Source organism: Palaemon carinicauda, chromosome 21, assembly GCF_036898095.1.
Source record: "Palaemon carinicauda isolate YSFRI2023 chromosome 21, ASM3689809v2, whole genome shotgun sequence".
NCBI lineage: Eukaryota > Metazoa > Arthropoda > Malacostraca > Decapoda > Palaemonidae > Palaemon > Palaemon carinicauda.
Window position 1 is genome coordinate 6,825,307 of NC_090745.1, and position 22,500 is coordinate 6,847,806.

At 35.4% G+C, this 22,500-nt stretch overlaps 1 protein-coding gene across 7 annotated transcripts in view; it reads right to left on the reverse strand.

Moving 5' to 3' along the window:
• Positions 1-22,500, reverse strand: part of LOC137615176 (uncharacterized) — an 851,893-nt gene that overhangs the window by 279,973 nt on the left and 549,420 nt on the right. The window lies entirely within an intron of this gene.

A 22,500-nucleotide genomic window follows, 5' to 3' on the forward strand; every position in this document is an offset into this window, starting at 1 on the left:
GGCATGCTCTTCGCACTCCCAAAGAGAGATTAGTTCACCAAACGTTTATCTGGGCTCCACAGGGCACTAGAAGAGTTTGAAGACCCAGGCTTACATGGCTGAGATTATGAAGCGTGAAGTAGAGGATGGATGAAGAAGTATTGATTTAAAAGCTCAAGATAGAGACGACTGATGAAATCTAACGGAGGCCCTTTGCGTCAATAGGCGTAGGAGAAGATGATGATGATAATGATATATGTGAAATCTCGCTCCAAATTAATAACTAATAATCTACCTCGATTGGAACTCTTTGGGAGAATAGAGACGAATCCTTAATTACCTTGGAGACTCCGGCGGTTCCTCCTCTAATAAGAAAGATATCTTGGAGGATCTAATATCGTTAATGTATTGGGGAACTATTTGTAGATATCAGTAATTATTGTTTTTTTTTTTATTTATGATTTTTTTACTCATAATAACCTTTAGTTTTATGCAATGTGTTTTACCTAAAAGTAAAACTTGATTTATTAGTGTAAAAATTAGAATTCAAGACAAATAAAGAAAGCACATGATATCCGAAAGAAATATTTTGAATTTTTCTTTTTTTAGAAACTATTCACTACGATAGTGACGGGTGTTGACGGGATAGTCACGGAAGACTCTACACAGTCATGGAAGAGTGGTCATGGAAGAGTCCAGACGGTTATGGGGGACTTTACACAGTTATGGAAGTGTTCAGACATTCATGAAAGAGTGTACACAGTTATAGAAGAATCCAATTCATAGGAGACTCTACACAGTTATGGAAAAGTTCAAATAGTCATGGAAGACTTTACACAGTCATAGAAGTGTCCAGACATTTTTAGAAGACTCTACACAGTCATGGAAGAGTTCAGACAGTCATGGAAGATTCTACACAGTTATAGACGAGTCCAATTCACAGGAGACTCTACACAGTCATGGAAGTGTTCAGACATTCATGAAAGAGTCTGCACAGTTATAAAAGAATCCAATTCATAGGAGACTCTACACAATCATGGAAAAGTTCAAATAGTCATGGAAGACTTTACACAGTCATAGAAGTGTCCAGACATTTTTAGAAGACTCTACACAGTCATGGAAGTGTTCAGACATTCATGAAAGAGTGTACACAGTTATAGAAGAATCCAATTCATAGGAGACTCTACACAGTCATGGAAAAGTTCAAATAGTCATGGAAGACTTTACACAGTCATAGAAGTGTCCAGACATTTTTAGAAGACTCTACACAGTCATGGAAGTGTTTAGACATTCATGAAAGAGTGTACACAGTTATAGAAGAATCCAATTCATAGGAGACTCTACACAGTCATGGAAAAGTTCAAATAGTCATGGAAGATTTTACACAGTCATAGAAGTGTCCAGACATTTTTAGAAGACTCTACACAGTCATGGAAGAGTTCAGACAGTCATGGAAGATTCTACACAGTTATAGACGAGTCCAATTCACAGGAGACTCTACACAGTCATGGAAGTGTTCAGACATTCATGAAAGAGTCTGCACAGTTATAAAAGAATCCAATTCATAGGAGACTCTACACAATCATGGAAAAGTTCAAATAGTCATGGAAGACTTTACACAGTCATAGAAGTGTCCAGACATTTTTAGAAGACTTTACACAGTCATGGAAGAGTTCAGACAGTCATGGGAGATTCTACACAGTTATAGACGAGTCCAATTCACAGGAGACTCTACACAGTCATGGAAGTGTTCAGACATTCATGAAAGAGTCTACACAGTTATAAAAGAATCCAATTCACAGGAGACTCTACACAGTCATGGAAAAGTTCAAATAGTCATGGAAGACTTTACACAGTCATAGAAGTGTCCAGACATTTTTAGAAGACTCTACACAGTTATGGAAGTGTTCAGACATTCATGAAAGAGTCTACACAGTTATAAAAGAATCCAATTCACAGGAGACTCTACACAGTCATGGAAGTGTTCAGACATTCATGAAAGAGTCTACACAGTTATAAAAGAATCCAATTCATAGGAGACTCTACACAGTCATGGAAGTGTTCAGACATTCATGAAAGAGTTTACACAGTTATAGAATAATCCAATTCATAGGAGACTCTACACAATCATGGAAAAGTTCAAATAGTCATGGAAGACTTTACACAGTCATAGAAGTGTCCAGACATTTTTAGAAGACACTACACAGTCATGGAAGAGTTCAGACAGTCATGGGAGATTCTACACAGTTATAGACGAGTCCAATTCACAGGAGACTCTACACAGTCATGGAAGTGTTCAGACATTCATGAAAGAGTCTACACAGTTATAAAAGAATCCAATTCACAGGAGACTCTACACAGTCATGGAAAAGTTCAAATAGTCATGGAAGACTTTACACAGTCATAGAAGTGTCCAGACATTTTTAGAAGACTCTACACAGTCATGGAAGAGTTCAGACAGTCATGGGAGATTCTACACAGTTATAGACGAGTCCAATTCACAGGAGACTCTACACAGTCATGGAAGTGTTCAGACATTCATGAAAGAGTCTACACAGTTATAAAAGAATCCAATTCATAGGAGACTCTACACAGTCATGGAAGTGTTCAGACATTCATGAAAGAGTTTACACAGTTATAGAAGAATCCAATTCATAGGAGACTCTACACAATCATGGAAAAGTTCAAATAGTCATGGAAGACTTTACACAGTCATAGAAGTGTCCAGACATTTTTAGAAGACTCTACACAGTCATGGAAGAGTTCAGACAGTCATGGGAGATTCTACACAGTTATAGACGAGTCCAATTCACAGGAGACTCTACACAGTCATGGAAGTGTTCAGACATTCATGAAAGAGTCTACACAGTTATAAAAGAATCCAATTCATAGGAGACTCTACACAGTCATGGAAAAGTTCAAATAGTCATGGAAGACTTTACACAGTCATAGAAGAGTCCAGACACTCATAGAAGACTCTACACAGTCATGGAAGAGTTCAGACAGTCATGAAAGAGTCTACACAGTTATAAAAGAATCCAATTCACAGGAGACTCTACACAGTCATGGAAGTGTTCAGACATTCATGAAAGAGTCTACACAGTTATAAAAGAATCCAATTCATAGGAGACTCTACACAGTCATGGAAGTGTTCAGACATTCATGAAAGAGTTTACACAGTTATAGAAGAATCCAATTCATAGGAGACTCTACACAATCATGGAGAAGTTCAAATAGTCATGGAAGACTTTACACAGTCATAGAAGTGTCCAGACATTTTTAGAAGACTCTACACAGTCATGGAAGAGTTCAGACAGTCATGGGAGATTCTACACAGTTATAGACGAGTCCAATTCACAGGAGACTCTACACAGTCATGGAAGTGTTCAGACATTCATGAAAGAGTCTACACAGTTATAAAAGAATCCAATTCACAGGAGACTCTACACAGTCATGGAAAAGTTCAAATAGTCATGGAAGACTTTACACAGTCATAGAAGTGTCCAGACATTTTTAGAAGACTCTACACAGTTATGGAAGTGTTCAGACATTCATGAAAGAGTCTACACAGTTATAAAAGAATCCAATTCACAGGAGACTCTACACAGTCATGGAAGTGTTCAGACATTCATGAAAGAGTCTACACAGTTATAAAAGAATCCAATTCATAGGAGACTCTACACAGTCATGGAAGTGTTCAGACATTCATGAAAGAGTTTACACAGTTATAGAAGAATCCAATTCATAGGAGACTCTACACAATCATGGAAAAGTTCAAATAGTCATGGAAGACTTTACACAGTCATAGAAGTGTCCAGACATTTTTAGAAGACTCTACACAGTCATGGAAGAGTTCAGACAGTCATGGGAGATTCTACACAGTTATAGACGAGTCCAATTCACAGGAGACTCTACACAGTCATGGAAGTGTTCAGACATTCATGAAAGAGTTTACACAGTTATAAAAGAATCCAATTCACAGGAGACTCACACAGTCATGGAAAAGTTCAAATAGTCATGGAAGACTTTACACAGTCATAGAAGTGTCCAGACATTTTTAGAAGACTCTACACAGTCATGGAAGAGTTCAGACAGTCATGGGAGATTCTACACAGTTATAGACGAGTCCAATTCACAGGAGACTCTACACAGTCATGGAAGTGTTCAGACATTCATGAAAGAGTCTACACAGTTATAAAAGAATCCAATTCATAGGAGACTCTACACAGTCATGGAAGTGTTCAGACATTCATGAAAGAGTTTACACAGTTATAGAAGAATCCAATTCATAGGAGACTCTACACAATCATGGAAAAGTTCAAATAGTCATGGAAGACTTTACACAGTCATAGAAGTGTCCAGACATTTTTAGAAGACTCTACACAGTCATGGAAGAGTTCAGACAGTCATGGGATATTCTACACAGTTATAGACGAGTCCAATTCACAGGAGACTCTACACAGTCATGGAAGTGTTCAGACATTCATGAAAGAGTCTACACAGTTATAAAAGAATCCAATTCATAGGAGACTCTACACAGTCATGGAAAAGTTCAAATAGTCATGGAAGACTTTACACAGTCATAGAAGAGTCCAGACACTCATAGAAGACTCTACACAGTCATGGAAGAGTTCAGACAGTCATGGAAGATTTTACACAGTCATAAAAGATTCTACACAGTTATAGAAGACTCTGTACAGTCTTAAAATAGTTCAAACAGTCATGGAAGACTATGAAATCTTGCAAGAGTCCAAAAAGTCACGAAGGACTCTATGGAATCATGCAAGAATCCAAACAGTCACGAAGGACTCTATGAAATCATGCAAAAGTCCAAAGACTCACGAAGAACTCTAAGGACTCTATACTATCATGCAAGAGTCCAGATAGTAAAAAAAAAGACTCTACACAGTCATAGAAGGGTCCAAACGAAAATAAAAAAAATGAATGAAATGAAGTATCTCTTATTAATTATAGCAAACTCTGAAAGATGCGGTATTCAGATAAGTACATCCCATTTTTATTTGAGCAACGTATCCGCAATAAGACCAATCAACGTCGTTTTCTGTATTACTTACTACAATTTTCATTGGTGAATTTCTAACAATAACCGCAATATACAGTATATGTTAATCTAGAGAGAGAGAGAGAGAGAGAGAGAGAGAGAGAGAGAGAGAGAGAGAGAGAGAGAGAGAGAGAGAGAGAGAGAGAGAGAGAGAGAGAGAGAGTGTGTCCTTATAGGTTCATAAATTTCTCACGAGAAAAATAGAAACCTTTTGGGACACTTCGCTGAGGTATAAAGCTGAGTGGGATTTGAATGGTCCTCATAAATGCATCGCTTCAAAACAAAACTCAAAATGTAAAACTGAATTTCCAGTCTATTTGGATTTGCATTGTAAGTGATGACAGTTATCCATGAAATAAAAATGAAGAGTTGAGAATTCAGCTAGAAATTGGATTATTTGCGCGTGTGGATCAATTTATTTGATTTACCAATTCTATGAATTGTGATAACAAAACATTTGAAGCAGATAACTGACCTAAAATCTTTATTTGCTTCGCAATCTTAAATTGTTATAGAGATTTGTTGACGTTCTCGAAAGTTAATAATCTTATTGGCTGCAATTGACATGGAACCCCATCCTAAGCTTTCTTGTTCGTTGTGAGTAGCATTGATAGTTTATTAAGTAAAGGACAAATGTAAAGGATTTGTAGTTTTTATGTGCACATCATTATGATAAAAAGTAAGAAAGTTGAGTTATAAATTAAAAAATTTAAAAATATTGCTTATTACCCAGCCTAAATTATTATGAGAAGAGCAATGTTTAGAAGAGGCCTATAAGCCTCTTATTATAAGCTGCTTTGGCCCCACGACAACAATCTTTTGGAAAAGCCTTAAAATACCTCGCAGCATTGGGGCAGCTGTACATCAGTATTTTGTCACAAATAGCCATTTAAACCATTGACTTGTCAATGGCTCGATGGTATAAATGGACCGTCTAGTTTTGATTCAGAGACTGGCCAGTGTAGAACCATTTATAGATGGAGTTTCATATTACGAGCTATTTGTTCTCAATATATATATATATATATATATATATATATTTTGTGTATGTGCCTGTGTGTGTACTTATAATCATCCTTATGAATATATATATATATATATATATATATACATATATATATATACACATATATATATATATATGTGTGTGTGTGTGTACGTGTGTATATGTATGTATCTTTGTAGGAATAGATTTAGAAATAAAATCATTAATAGCATATACACATATACAATTAAATAGCATATTTCCATTATTCTGAAGGAAAACTCTCAGACAGTAATAGGATACTTTATAAATAATGCAATAGCGTGATGGAACAATGAATGTGGTATGTTTATGAATAACATATGAGGAGATCGGACGCTGAAATGCCATGTAATTTGATACGAATGATAAGTGATGGAAAACTGCATAGATTTCTCCCTCTTTTCTAAAGAAGGAAAGACAATACAGAAAACATTAAAGAACACGCAATATGAAAGATAATCTTTCACCATAAAGTTCCAAGCAAGAAGAAGAAGAAGAAGAAGATTTACGTCATAACACTCGAGTTTGGATTCTGAACGGTTGACTGGGTTTTGAAAAGGTACGAGGTGTGGAAGCGTTAACTGGTGGAAACCGTGGAAAAAAAAAAAAATCAAAGATTTGATTCAGTTTAGATGCGTTCAAATTCGGCGTTCACAGAAAGACCACAAACAGACACGTGTGTAAGAACATGCCTGAGGCCTTTGTCTTGCATATCAGTAGCAACGGCTGATGGTAAATATATATATATATATATATATATATATATATATATATATATATATATATATATATATATATATATATATGTGTGTGTGTCTGTATATACACACATATATAAATATATATATATTTATATATATATATATATATATATATATATATATATATATATGTGTGTGTGTGTGTGTGTGTGTGTGTGTGTGTGTGTGTGTGTGTCTGTATATACACACACATATATATAAATATATATATATTTTTATGTATATATATATATATATATATATATATATATGTGTGTGTGTGTGTGTGTGTGTGTACGCATGAATGTTGTACATATGAAAACTTCTGGTTCAGGTAACATCATCAATCCAATAATGTGATAATTGTTGTTAAGTAATGACGTATAAGTAATTGATTTTTTAAATCTGACTTTAGTTTCTCAGCCTTTCAGAATCCATAGACACCATGCAACCATATCCATTTGCTTGTGTATCCTATACATTCGTTAATAAGTGCATGAAAGTGCATGTTGATCACTAACTTTTTTTTCATCAATTTCATAAAATTAGACAGAAAAAATGAATTTTCTCGTCATGAAATCCTTGATAATTATTTTAAATAAGACTCCTAATCTTCTTCATTAATAAACATCAAAATATTCATTAATTGAGTTGAGCTGTTTTAAAAGTAATCTATATGATAATATCTCACGAGTTTAAGTTCTGGATTAGTATCAAGTATTCACTTAAACCTCTGTATCATAATGTGTGTGCCTTGTCCTCTTGAAATCTAATTTCCGGATTATCCCTAAATAAATTAGAGGTCTCTTTAAAACACGATTTTCCTAATGGGAGACAGAGCAAAATGTTGTTTGTCTTTATATAAACCTTATAATATATGCTTCCGAGTAATTATATGTTAATTAGAAAATCCTGTGATATATTTCTCTAGGTTTACTCCACGGAAAAAAGTGGCCCAAATAGTCACACACACACACACACACACACACACACACACACACACACACACACACACACATATATATATATATATATATATATATATATATATATATATATATATATATATATACATACATACAGTAGTCACTGTTCTCTTTGTAGAAAGTGATATACCCAAGTGCGTTGCTAATCCGAATCTTGATATGATTAATTTTGGAGAGTAGGCTTCTACGCGTTTCCCTTGATGCTTACAAAGAGCATTTATCATCTATGTCTCTTTGTAGAACACCACAGCCAATGCAGCTTTATTTTACCGGAAAGGAGACCAGCGTTATCAATTTGTTAATGTATTACTGATTTAAACATTTGTATATACGCCTATAATATAGGTATATTAATGTCTAACAATTAAAAACAGAAGGATAGTTAACTATGCTGTTTCAGGACATATTTCATGAAAATGCAATGCTTTGCTGAAATCTTTAATACTCATCGCTTTGATACTAGATCTGATTCTGCGATTTTGTTATCATGCTTCTCTAGCGAGAGAGAGAGAGAGAGAGAGAGAGAGAGAGAGAGAGAGAGAGAGAGAGAGAGAGAGAGAGAGAGAGAGAGAGAGAATAGGCTAACATACTGTACAGAAGACTTGCAAGGTCTACAGAATTCTAAAGCGGTAGTAAAAAAAGTTGTCTAAGTTACTGACCATTGTTTTCTAGCTATGCTATGACCATTCACATGAATTTATTGTTGTGGAGATTTTTTTTTCCTTTTTTTTTTTTAGGTACAGTTAAGATAAGTCTGGTGCGTTGGAAGCTGGCCAGAAAGGAAAGGATGAAACAATACGATAGGAATGGAAGAAGGGTAAAGATAGTTGAGGAGAAATGCGGAAAGGACAATAAAGAAGAGTAAATGCGGAAAACTTGAACGAATTAAAAAAAAAAGTGAAGCGAATAATTTTGATCATATGAAGATTCCTGTGTGGAGAAAGTATCAGAATGCCAACGGAAGGATGGAAACTTAAGATATATTCAAAATTGGTAATTAATGAAGTGAAAAGGAAGTATGGAACTGGAATAAGCGGAGTGAAGAAAAGAAGAAGTTTTATGAAAAAGAATCATTAAGCCGAAAAATATAAAAGGATGTCGAATTCTGAAAACGTCATCTCGCTGCTCAGGTGTGAAAAGTCTGTTCCTCAGACAAAATTAAGATTGTGTACGTTAAATGAATTATTATTCTTATTCTTATTACTATTACTATTATTCTTACTGCAAAGAAAAATAGATATTAACTTATCAAAGTTCGTTGTTCAGTTGTATTTTGTGTTTTCATTTATAATTCCTTCTAGATGTTTGTGGTAGTATACGAATAGAATAATAATATTTTGGCGTCATTCAAATATGTATTATATTATATATATATATATGTGTGTGTGTGTGTGTGTGTATGTGTGTGTGTGTGTGTGTGTGTGTGCATAAGGCGACAAAGGTGAAGCATGCTGGATTGCGTTACAAAGAGAACCGTCTTGAAGGGTAACAATGTATTGAATGTTAACAATATATTTTACATGCTTTGATTGAAAATATATTCAAAATGAGAAAAGAATTGATAGCTGTTTCTAAAGATTTGACTATGTGATTTACTAAAAGTTTTTGATTTCACTAACTTTACCAAAACTTTCTTTATTTCATACAAAAAAAAAAAAAAAACCTGGACATTTTACGAAAATAAATATAAGCCTTTTTGGAACACCGTTCGCAAGACAAACTTTCGTGAGAAACGTATTTGTGTTTGATGCTCATGAATAATTCTATTCCATTTAAGGTTTATTACCTGAATATACAATAGATATTCTATTTTCTCAGGGTAAAAGATGATAACTTTCAAGAAAATTCTATCAGAAAAAAATTATGTAGAAACATTTTAATTGACGACTTGTGTTCAAATAAGGTGAAAACGATGTCATAGACGAAAGGCTCACCAGTAACACGTCATGCTCCCTCGGAAACTATGCATTCAGGCCCCTTTTCGTCTTTGGAAGTTGACCTTATAATGTAATATGTATTTGGCTTACGAAAAATACTTGAGATTGATTTTATTGATCTTTTCATCTCTGGCAAATATTTGAAAATTCCTTCCTTGATTTTTCATTGCGCTAACGGTTCCGGGTTGATTGAAACACACATGCACACACACACACACATATATATATATATATATGTGTGTGTGTGTGTGTGTATGTGTATAGAGAAAGAGAGACATATATCAAATATTCAAGTAGGTAAGAACACCCCTATACATAATTATTTACACACGAAAATCCAAATGATGAAGCTAGCCTTACACAGCTTAGCGATGAAAATGATTACATGATAACTGTTAAATAACATACCGTAAACTGCACAGATTACCAATAGATATCCAAAATTAAATTAAAATCATAGGAATGTAATAGCGATGTCCTCCAACTTTGCATTAGACTGAGAGAACTGATTAGCTATGACGAGCGAATCCCATTTCGTGTTTGCCTACAAACCTTGACTGACTTAATATTTAAAATAAGCGACGGACTTTTAATTATAGCATGTACTGTTGTCTCTTGAATAGACATCAACATTTTAAGGATTGATGGAGTGTAAAGAGTGAAACTAGAGGGGCACTCAGTACAGAGCATGCCTTTACCAGGCCAATCAGTCATGTATTACTCTTAACTCTTAACTCCACTGAGTACTTGTACTTCGATATATATATATATATATATATATATATATATATATATATATATATATATTCTTTTTCAAAATCTATTGGTTTTGTCTTTGGGTCATACCCCACAAGGACACCAAGTCTTGTTGAAATTGGTTTTGTAGGTTTGGCGTAATGTTATTCTCAAACAAAGAATAAACTACCAAAATATTTGCCATTTACTTAACATTGCTATTATTTTCAAAGTATTGTTGCCTACTTGTACTTTGATATACAGTAGTTTATCAAAAATGTTACAGATTAATCCTTGGGTCATATTCAACATGACTACCAAGTTTGGTCAAAAACGGTTTAGTAGTTATTGTGTAAAGTTGCTCACAAACAAACAAACAAATGAATAAACCAAGCAGAGAAGAGTGATTACATACCCTTCGCATAATCTTCTATTTTTGCCAAGGCAACATAAATGATTTGGAATTAATTTAAAACGCTGGTATAGATAACGCAAATTGTTGTTGTTTGATATAGTAGCCTATATGTGTAGGAAAATAGATGAATAAGAGATTTCTGGGTATCATCAATATCTCAGACCTGGTACTGACTTCGTATTCGTTCCTTGAAATTGTCAATCCAAATCCAAATCCTCTGTTGTGGTGGCCGATGTGGTAACGTCCCTGACTGGTGAACGCCAGATTGAGGTTCGAGTCCCGCGCAAACTCGTTTCTTTCTTTGGTCGCTGCAACCTCACCATCCTTGTGAGCTAAGGATGGGGGTTTGGGGGAGCATATAGGTTTATATGCTAAGTCATCAGCAGCCGTTGCCTGGCCCTCCTTGGTCTAAGCTTAGGTAGAGAGGAGGCTTGGTCGCTGATCATATGTATGTATGGTCAGCCTCTAGGGCATTGTCCTGCTCGATAGGGCACTGTCACTATTAAATCTCAGAAACTTCCAAGCATCAAGAGAGAAGTGTGACGGTCATGAATCCATAGACAGAACTTTCCTTGGTGATAGTTTATCCGCAGTTTCTTTTCTTTCAGTCAGATGGTGATTTTTGACAGAAATAATAACGCTCAAGTGGGTAAACAGAAGATAAATTATCTGACAATAATATTAATAGTGAAACAAACATTAATAATGATAATGATATATATGGAAATATAATTATATAATATATACACACACACACACACATATATATATATATATATATATATGTGTGTGTGTGTGTATATATATATATATATATATATATATATATATATATATATATATATATATATATATATATATATATATATATATATATATATATATTGTATTTAGCAAGGATCGTCTCTAATGACAAATGGAACATTTTGTCAAACATCACTAAATTTTTCAATTTTTTATGTATTTTCTACCAGTTCGATTATGGTTATATATAATTCAACACTCAGCATATGACTCGTCAATGTTTTATTGTGCCTTTAAAGCACATTTTGTATTCAGGTTTACGAACATGAACATTAAGTGAATTGTTTTTAAAGAAAACGACTTTATTGTGCCATATACATATAGATGCAATGTTTTCCCTTATTTCGTGGCTCTAGCATAAAATCTGAGGTAACCATTACAGCTTATACCTGTTCCGGGACCAGTGATTAGTATATCAATAATACATCCATTAAAAATGAACCTCAAAACAGCTATCAAAGTCAGGTTATCGCTTTTAAATTTACCTTTCTTTCATTATTATAGTAACAGAATTGTGGTGGTTTGATGGAATTTAAAAGTTAATAAAGAAGGAAAACAGAAATTTGTGGTGAAAATTGCAATGAGTATCATTTATCAGTATTAGTATAATTTTTCTCAAACATACAAATATTCAGTTTGTTGAATGCAGTCTAGATTTGTCTCTAGTATTATTAGATAAAAGTGTCGGCAAATTTCTTTACTGAAAAGTTTCGATATTTCTTTATATTGGTTGTTTAAATATTGTGTAAATGGTAAATGGTATTAGAATAGAGTGAACAGAAAAAAATACGTTTATTTATAGAGTTGCCTCGGAGCATTAATGCAAGAGATCTAACTGATTCAAGATATGATGATTTGTGTATAAATAAACCCTTTCTGAGTGGGGATACCTTAACGTTGTGAAAGGGTTTGCGTATCGCCATGGTCTGCAAAGCTGTACCAGTTAGGGCCACCCATACTAGGTTGATTTGCTGTGAGCGATCAGACAAAAACCTTCCACCGTTACCAATCCACACTGGTCAGCGTGGTGATGATAAGTGGCCAAACCCTAGACATGAATTGATACGTCTGAGGACTTTGTCCTGCAGTAGACTAGATACGGCTGTATTTGTTGTTGTTATCGTTTATAGAAGAAATAATAGAATGAACATTGCGGCTTCGTTAGCATAATGATACAAGTTTTCTCACTTTTCTAAATTCTCTTATTTTACAGGAAAGTCAAAGTCGATAGAAATCGCTGAATTGTCCTAATTTGTAACAATAATACATTTTCCTGTTTGATCGTAGGGAATTACTCGGGATCACTTCTAGTGGTGCAAATGGTCTCTGGCTAATCCGACCACGAAACCAAAGTAATTGGCGTTAACTGTTACTGTGGTATAATTGCTAATGAAAACAGCTTTAATTCAGCATGACCGAGTTCCAATACATTCTATTGATAAATGCTGCCACACATTAAAGATAAAAATACATTACTGAATGATTATATGATATTAATGCAAGTTAAGTTTTTCTCGTATATAATTATATGTATTTATTTACATTTTAAGTGTGACATTTTTTTCATTATTTAGTCTTCGTAGTCTATGTTTGCATGAGTTTTCAAACACCAACCCCCCCCCCCCCCCCCGTCCCTTTTGCGTACGCCTGTTAGCCCAGTCCTGGAGTTGTTTTTGCGTAAAGTTTATCCGGCATTGCAACATACCTGAATGAATAGATTGTAATTGAAATACGTTCAAAGTCAGGAGGACAAAGGTGTGTAGCCATGTCTCTTCCGGAAGGTATTTCATTTCCGTTTATAAGCGAGGAAATCATAAGAAGATTAAATCGTATGCCATTTTTTTTTCTTTTTTTTTCCCCCTAATATGCGAACGGGAAATGAAAAAATTTAATGTGTACAGTAACATTACACTGAAATATCAAATATGGTATTTAGAAATGTTGAACCAACCACAGATTTTGATTGATAATGAAAGGCTTTGTGTTTATTTGCGAATATTTGCCTTTTTCCTTGGATGTATTTGAATACGATTTATGGATAAATATGAACATTTAGCCACTGAAAGGGAATTAGATATATAGGCAAATAATATGAAGGATGCCAAAGAGAATATTCTCTCATTTTCATCTAATTGTGAAAGTTTTTTAACTTCGTTGTGAATAGTTATTTTATGCTATCTATTTATAGTTATATTTTTCACTCATAATGCTTAGCACGAATGCACTTATTATGGATATTATTTATATATATATATATATATATATATATATATATATATATATATATATATATATATATATATATATATATATATATATATATATATATATATATATATATATATATATATATATATACCTTTCTGAGTAGGGATACCATAACGTGGTGAAAGGGTTTGCATATCCCCATAGTCAGCAAAGCTGTACCAGTCAAGGCCACCCATACTAGGTTAGTTTGCTGTGAGTGATCAGATGAAAATATCCCACCATCACCAGTCCGCACTGGCTAGTGTGTTGATGTAAACTGGTCAAACCTCAGACATGAATTGAGCCTTTGTCATGCAGTGGACTAGAAACGGCTGTATATGTTGTTATTGTTGTTGTAATATATATATATATATATATATATATATATATATATATATATACATATATACATATATATATATATATATATATATATATATATATATATATATATATATATATATATATATATATATATATATATATATATGGTTATTTAGATTAATCGGAGTGAGAGAAAATATATTCCTCATTAATGCTGTCTTGCTGAGCAAAAATTTTTAAAACGTTAAAAATGGAAAAGTTTATATTTTCCGATTTTTTTCAATGTACGTCCAGCCTCAACCAGTAATGCCAGTCCATTGGTTATCGAATTACTTTTTTTTTCTTCTTTTTTTTTGCGTCAACCAAGCAATTGATGCCTTAAAGTACGTACAACAAATGATGCATCTTTCCTAGGCTTCGGTCATGTTGTTTTTGTTGATGGTGAACATGAAATTCCACCACCCTACTTAACGTTTTTAATTTCCATGTAGGCTAAATACTAAAGACAATTTCAGATGCAAGAGGATTTCCAGGTATAGAGCTGCCATCTAGTGAGTGGTTCACTCACTCCATTACATCATTTATACAAGGCTGGAGAAATCAAGGCCAGAGTCATTAGCTGTATTGGTTCAAAGCACTTTGAAATAGATTTATTACACCGATAAAGGCAGCAATGCTCGCAGATGTTGGGATTACAGGGAGAATTTTATCTCCCTATATCCGTAAAACACGTCAAACTTGGAGCAGTAGAGCTCATTAACGCACTATTAAGGCTCGGTTACTTGTGTCCTGGATTTACCTGGAATGCGAGACGTCTCTGTCAATTGCTTCTGACATTAGAACTTATATGATGAAATAAGTAAGGCTATATTTAGGTCGCTTAATAAATGACAAAGACAAGGGAGAGTAACATTGCTCTAGCATGCTAGCCAGTGCCCTACAGACTGACCATATATATATATATGATCAGCACCCAAGGCCCCACTCTTCCCAAGCTTGGTTCAGGGAGGGCCAGGCAATGGTTGCTGATGACTTAACAGGTAGACCTATAGGCTCCCCGAAACCCCCATCCTTAGCTTACAAGGATGATGAATTTGCAGCGACCAAAGGAACTGTACCAACCGTGTGTCACACAATTGTACATAATTATTTTGTATATATTATGCTTGTATCTGCGCTCTTCCCTCGCACTAAAAAGAACCTGAATGATCATGTTTCCGGTTTTGCTCTGTAACATTGTCTGTCTCTCGAACAGGTTATGTCCTGTTGTCTTGAGGTTTTGTATATAAAGGAGAGTGTTCCTTGATAAACAACGCAGTTGATTGCATCCTGCCTTTGAGTTCACAACCCTCTCTCGGCCCGTCACATTGGTGACCCCGAAAGTCGACTCGCTCCCACCGCCTTCCACCCCCACCCCCTCGCCCCTTCATCGTTAGTACTATGGAGGACTCTACGGCAGTTGGTGCTGTGGTCGCTCCATTCAAACTTTCATCGTTTGCCAGCGGAGAGGCGTTTGCTTGGTTTCAGCGCGCAGAAGTCCAGTTTCGTATCAGGGGCGTGACTCGCTCAACCACCAAAGCGGATTATGTTCTCGCGGCGATACCCGAGGACACCTTCCCAGAAATATCCGACTGGCTTTGTGAACAAGGAGACACCCCAATAGCGTATGACGCCCTCAAAACATACCTTCTGCAGCAGTACTCGCCGTCGCCAGCCGCCCGTATAGCAAAGCTTTTTCAGCTCTCGCAACAACCGTTGGGGGACCAAAGGGCTTCGCTTGCCCTCAGGGAAATGACCAGTATTGCTCGCCTTCAACCTGCCGCAGACTTCGTGCCCTTTGGATACGCCGTTTACCCGAACCTGTACGCGCTGCCATACCCGATGTTGATAGTTTACCCATAAAGGACGTGATGACCAAAGCCGACGCCCTTATGGACAGCCACTTCAAGACCTCCATCAACGCCTCCACCCCTGACGACGAGGATGCCTATTCAACGTCAACCGAAGCTGACATGAATGCCGTAGGACATACACGCCTACCCCATGACGTGCCGAAGCGGCGACAAAGCCACCCACCACCCACCAATTGCTCGCGCCCGTCAACGCCGACATCTCTCCGCCGTGGCTGAATACAATTGCACCCTCCAATACGTCCCTGGGAAAATGAATCCCGTTGCCGATGCCCTGTCAAGAAACACGTTGGCTGCCGTTCAACTGGGATTGGATTACAACGCCCTGGCTGAAGCCCAACGACAGGATCCAGAGTATCAAGCTTGTAGGACATCCTGCACGTCCCTCTGTTGGGAAGACTTTTCCCTCGAAGACTCCAACACCACCCTCCTCTGTGACATCAGTACTGGTAGACCGCGACCTTGGATTCCTGCTCCCATGCGCCGAAAGGTGTTTGATTTCATTCACGGCCTTTCACATCACTCGTGCCGTTCTACTGCACAGCTGCTGAAGGCAAAGTTCATTTGGCACGGCATTTCTAAGGATGCTAAGGATTGGGTCCGCGCCTGTACTTCTTGCCAAACTTCCAAAGTACATTGACACACGGATTCAGGAGTGGGCACCTTTCCTCAACCTCAGCGTCGTTTTGCACACATTCACGTCGACGTTGTAGGCCCCCTACCCACATCACAAGGACATCGTTACCTGTTTACCGTCATCGACCGCTCCACTCGTTGGCCTGAAGCCATTCCCATGGAAACTGCAACGTCCGCCTCATGTACATCTGCCTTACTCTCTGGATGGATTTCAAGATTCGGTATCCCTGAGCATATTACTTCTGACAGGGGAACCACTTTCACCTCTCAATTGTGGACGTCATTAGCGAATCTCCTGGGCATCACCCTACATCAGACAACGACCTACAACCCCGCTGCCAATGGAATGGTTGAACGTTTTCATCGCACCCTCAAAGCAGCTTTGATGTCCCGCTGCAAGGATTGCAACTGGTTTACTCAGCTTCCCTGGGTCCTCCTGGGACTAAGGACCACTCCTAAAGACGCCCTCGACGTCTCTGCAGCTGAAATGGTGTATGGCGACCCGTTGGTCGTCTCTGCCGAATTTTTTCCTTCTACATCCTCCTCCGACGATCTCCAGCGCATAAGTCACGTCGTGGGAAAATTTACTCCGTGCCGCTAGACTTACAAGCCCCCAGCGAAGCATCACATACCAACGGACTTGCACTCTGCAACGCACGTCTTCCTGCGCAACGACACTAGCAAGCCACCACTAACGCCCCCTTACACGGGCCCTTTCCTTGTGATCCGACGCAGTCCGAAAGCATTCCTACTAAACATTTGGGGCAAAGAAGACTGGGTCTCCATTGATCGTCTAAAACCTGCTTATCTTCTGCCAGATGACCCGCCTACAGTTCGCCTCTCTAGATCAGGGCGCCCTATTTAACATGTACAGTATGTCATTTTTAGGGGGGGAGCCATGTACCAACCGTGTGTCACACAATTGTACATAATTATTTTGTATATATTATGCTTGTAACTGCGCTCTTCCCTCGCACTAAAAAGAACCTGAATGATCATGTCTCCGGTTTTGCTCTGTAACATTGTCTGTCTCTCGAACAGGTTATGTCCTGTTTCCTTGAGGTTTTGTGTATAAAGGAGAGTGTTCCTTAATAAACAACTCAGTTGATTGCATCCTGCCTTTGAGTTCACAACCCTCTCTCGGCCCGTCACAGAACTAACACATTTGAGTGGGATTCGAACCCCGGTCCAGCAGATCGCCAAGCAGGGGTTTCTTCAATAGGCCATTTCTGCAATGCTATAGAGGACTTATATGTTTCATAGAAGAGGAATTTTCTGAACGTCTCTCACATGAATAAATCCGGCCATAAAAGCTGACAGCAGTTTTGGGATTTCGAACAAAAGTCAGAGTAAAATCTCGCAAGATTCAAGTACCGCATTTTTCATGGTAGGAAACACAATTTAAATCAGATTGCATTTTCCTGTGTCTTGTTGCTGTTACATCTATCGTCAATCATGATCTTGCCTTCACAAGGGCGATTTTACCCTATTCAAATTCCGGTATAACTTTGCTTTATGGACTACATAAGTCAGTTTCTTCACTTCATATTGGTCATCACCATTTCAAAGGGTGAGTCTAATGTGTTAACATTCTGATATGACTGGACCTTCTGACTACGTAAGTCAGTTCAAATACTATGAAATGCAAATGTTTCAATATTTCAGAAGAAAGCGCAGATAAAGAACAGAAACGGAAAGCACAGCACAAGAGTACAAATGTAGATAGACTGGAATATTACTTATAAATGTTTACCTCTTCAGGCTGTTCCGCATTCTCGTATGTGTCATCAAAGGGAAGCAAAAACTAAGATCTATTCATAAATTTACTTGGAAATGAAATACTGTTGTTCCTGTCATGAAATTATGAATAAAACAATGTAGCTAAGGAACATTGTTACTTGTCGAATAACAGTTGTTATTTGACAATAGATTATATTAATTCATCGTATTGTTTTTAAATATTTGGTTTAGAAACTGAAAAAGCGAGAATCCCCTGAATTAAAAAAAAAATTATTAATTGAAAGATAAACAAAAGATGGTTTCAGGATGGATATGTTTATGTACTCCGCCAAGGAGGTTATGCGATCGAGTCGGTTTATTTATTTATTTATTTATTTATTTGTCTGTAGACAGGATTACGTCAAAACCACGTTTGAGATACTATACCTAGACCGTGGTCAAATCTACTCAAAGGATTTTGAGGAAATTTTCACCACAGATAGATCTTAGCTCATGGACGATCCCATTTAATTTTGGAGATAATCCGGATCAGGATCCAGATTCTAGATCCAGATTTGCATTTTTCGCCATTGTAAAGAAAACATCAAAACAAATTGACGGATTTTTACGGATTTTAGGCCACGGATGTCTCATTAATCTTTGGCGGAGGTCAGAAATCTTGGATTACTCTTGTTTTTTTTTTCTTTCTTTCTTTTTTTATTGTTCGTTCGATGTTGATTACTTTATCTCGTATTCGTAGAACAGAGGAAATCATGATATTGTTTTATCATTTATATTGCGATGTTTGTTTTTTCCCTTTTATAAAGATGAACATTAAACTTGTTAATCATCACTGTTGAAATTCTTTTGTATTAATAAAGTTATTTTCAATATCGTTATCAGCGTTCATTATTAAAATATTTTTCATAAAATGGCTCTCACTTTTTTACTGAATCCTTCATTTGTGCAGACTTATTTTCTATGTCTGTGACCTTCTATGGATCCAAATTATAATTTTTTTTTTCAAATGCATTTTATCCCTCTAGTTTTCATCTTGTCTTTTCCATCTACATTTAGAATTTGAAATTCTTATTTCCATCAAAGATATTCTTTTTTCCCGTATATTTTCTTTTTTGGATTACCAATTTATGCAGTTTCAGTGTTTTTCCTTTAATTTTAATTCATAACTTTTTTTCTATGTATGTATGTATGTATGTATGTATGCATGCATGAAAATATGCCTTTCTAGTTGTATGAAAATAGAGTACAGTATACTACACTGTCGGGTCTCATGCAGCATTTTGGAAGAGATTACTGACGTAATAATGAATAAATGAAATTACCCATAATTATGAACACTTCCAAATTATTTTTTAAAAAATCTTATTTCGAAAAGAGCTCTCACTAGATATCAAGGGAAATTGAATGTTCATGATATTAGTATTGAGGAAGAAATGCTTGCTTTTGGTAAGAGTGATTAATACCGCGTGAGGATATTGCACGAGCAAACCATAAATGAAATTGAACGTAAAATGAAATATACTGTATGATGTTCACCACGAATTATGGAGTGAAGGCGTCATCAAAGGGACCCTCAATGTCCCCTTGCGTTTATGACTTTAATTGGTTTTAATCATACATAACAGAGGGGACTAACATCCGGCTTGAAGTTTGACAGATTGGGCTATAAGGAATAAAGTCTATTTGGAAAAATTGCTACACAAACATGGATATATATATATATATATATATATATATATATATATATATATATATATATATATATATATATATATATATATATATATATATATATATATATATATATATATATATATATTTATATATATACATACATACACACATACTAAACATGTACACTCAGATTCAACCCCTCCTAGCTAGTTTCAGCAATTTGTAGTATAGGGGATGTGGTTGCCGCTCAGCATGATAGTAAATATATATATATATATATATATATATATATATATATATATATATATATATATATATATATATATATATATATTGTTACTAGCTAAGTTACAACTCTAGTTGGAAAAGCAAGATGATCTAAGCCCAAGGGCTCCAACAGGGAAAAATAGCCCTGTGAGGAAAGGAAATAAGGAAATAAATAAACGTTATAAGAAGTAATGAAAATTAAAATAAAATATTTTAAAAACATTAACAACATTAAAACATATATTTGGTATGTAAACTAAAAAAGGACTTATGTAACCCTGTTCAACATAAAAACATTTGCTGCGAGTTTGAACTTTTGAATTTCTACTCATTCAACTTCTAGAGTACTGTGTAATATTGAGCCTCCATGATGAAGAAGGCCTGACTATTAGAATTAACTACATACCTAGTATTACGAACAGGATGGAACTGTCCAGGAAGATCTGAATGTAAAAGATGGTCAGAATTATGAAAAATCTTATGCAACATGCATAATGAACTAATTGAATGACGGTGCCAGAGATTAATATCTAGATCAGGAATAAGAAATTTAACAGACCGTATGTTCCTGTCCAACTAATTAAGATGAGAATCAGCAGCTGAAGACCAGACAGGAGAAAAATACTCGAAACAAGGTAAAATGAAAGAATTAAAACACTTCTTCAGAATAGATTAATCACCAAAAATCTTGAAAGACTTTCTCAATAAGCCAATTTTTTGTGCAATTGAAGAAGACACAGACCTAATGTGTTTCTCAAAAGTAAATAGGTATGTGTGTGTGTCTGTTTCTTGTTTGTATTCGTGAGAAAAAGAATTTTTGTTTGAGTATTTGTGCGTGAATAATTTTCTTAACAAAGTTTTCTTCCCAAAATTTTTACTTCTATGGATATTTAATTTGCTAATATTATTCACTACCCTATAACCACTTTTTATTTCAAATTTTCTTTTGTTCAGCCAGTTTTGTAGAAGTATTTTGAAAATATGCGAAATTAGTTTTTATAGCTCAGTTACATTTTTATTGACAAAACAGAACTAACAACACAACGGATTATTGGTTAAAAAAAAAAAAAAAAAAAAAAAAAAACAATAATGGATGGTCAAAGCATGACCCATTTTCACTTCAGATTTCATTGAAAATTTCTTGATTAAATCCTCAGGTTTATTTAGAATATACAACACAGGACGAATCTCTTTGAACAAACAGATGATAAAAGAGACCCCAACAAAGTATTGAATATTGAGGATGAATGCTTCAACACAGGGATTCCTTCCCGATCTGTGAAGACTTGAAAAAATAAAATATTACGACGCAACCTTGTGCAGCAATGGAGTTATGCAAATGATAAAATGTATGTGGAAAAGAAAAGAAGTCAAGTCTTTACATATTTTTCCAATGGTCAGATTACGAAGCATTTCATATAACATTTTCAATTGAACAGGAAACGTATTTATGACTGTAGATAAATTTAACCTGTTAATTTTCTTTATTGATACCACATAAAGTATAGTCGAATGTTAACCTTAGTGTTCCTTCTAAAGATTGCATGAAACAAAAAGTCTCTTATTTGGAAGACAAAGGGTCTTCAAAAATGATTTTTTAAAGGAATTTTGCAAGTAGATAATGAACAATAACTTTTAAAAGGAAAGAATTTACAACAAAGAAACATACTAATGGATTCATGAAGTTATTGAAGCAACCTATTAAGGATGAAGTAGACTACACCTTAATGGGCTTTCTTTGTCACTCCAAACTTTTATTTTCCTAAAATGACAGGATGCTTAGGGCATTAGAAATATTATGCTCATTCCTTACCAGAAATATCCTTTTAACTAAGTAGAATTTTATAAAAGCTCCTTTTTTAAGAAATACATTGCATTTGCCAGAAAAAAAATGAATAAAAAGTGAAAATGAAAACACATTGTAATCGATCCTATTGCAACATGTTTTAGTGGATGTCTAAATTCACTGAACAATTTCAAACGAATTTCACTCTTGTTTAGAGCTTTTCTCTCTTTT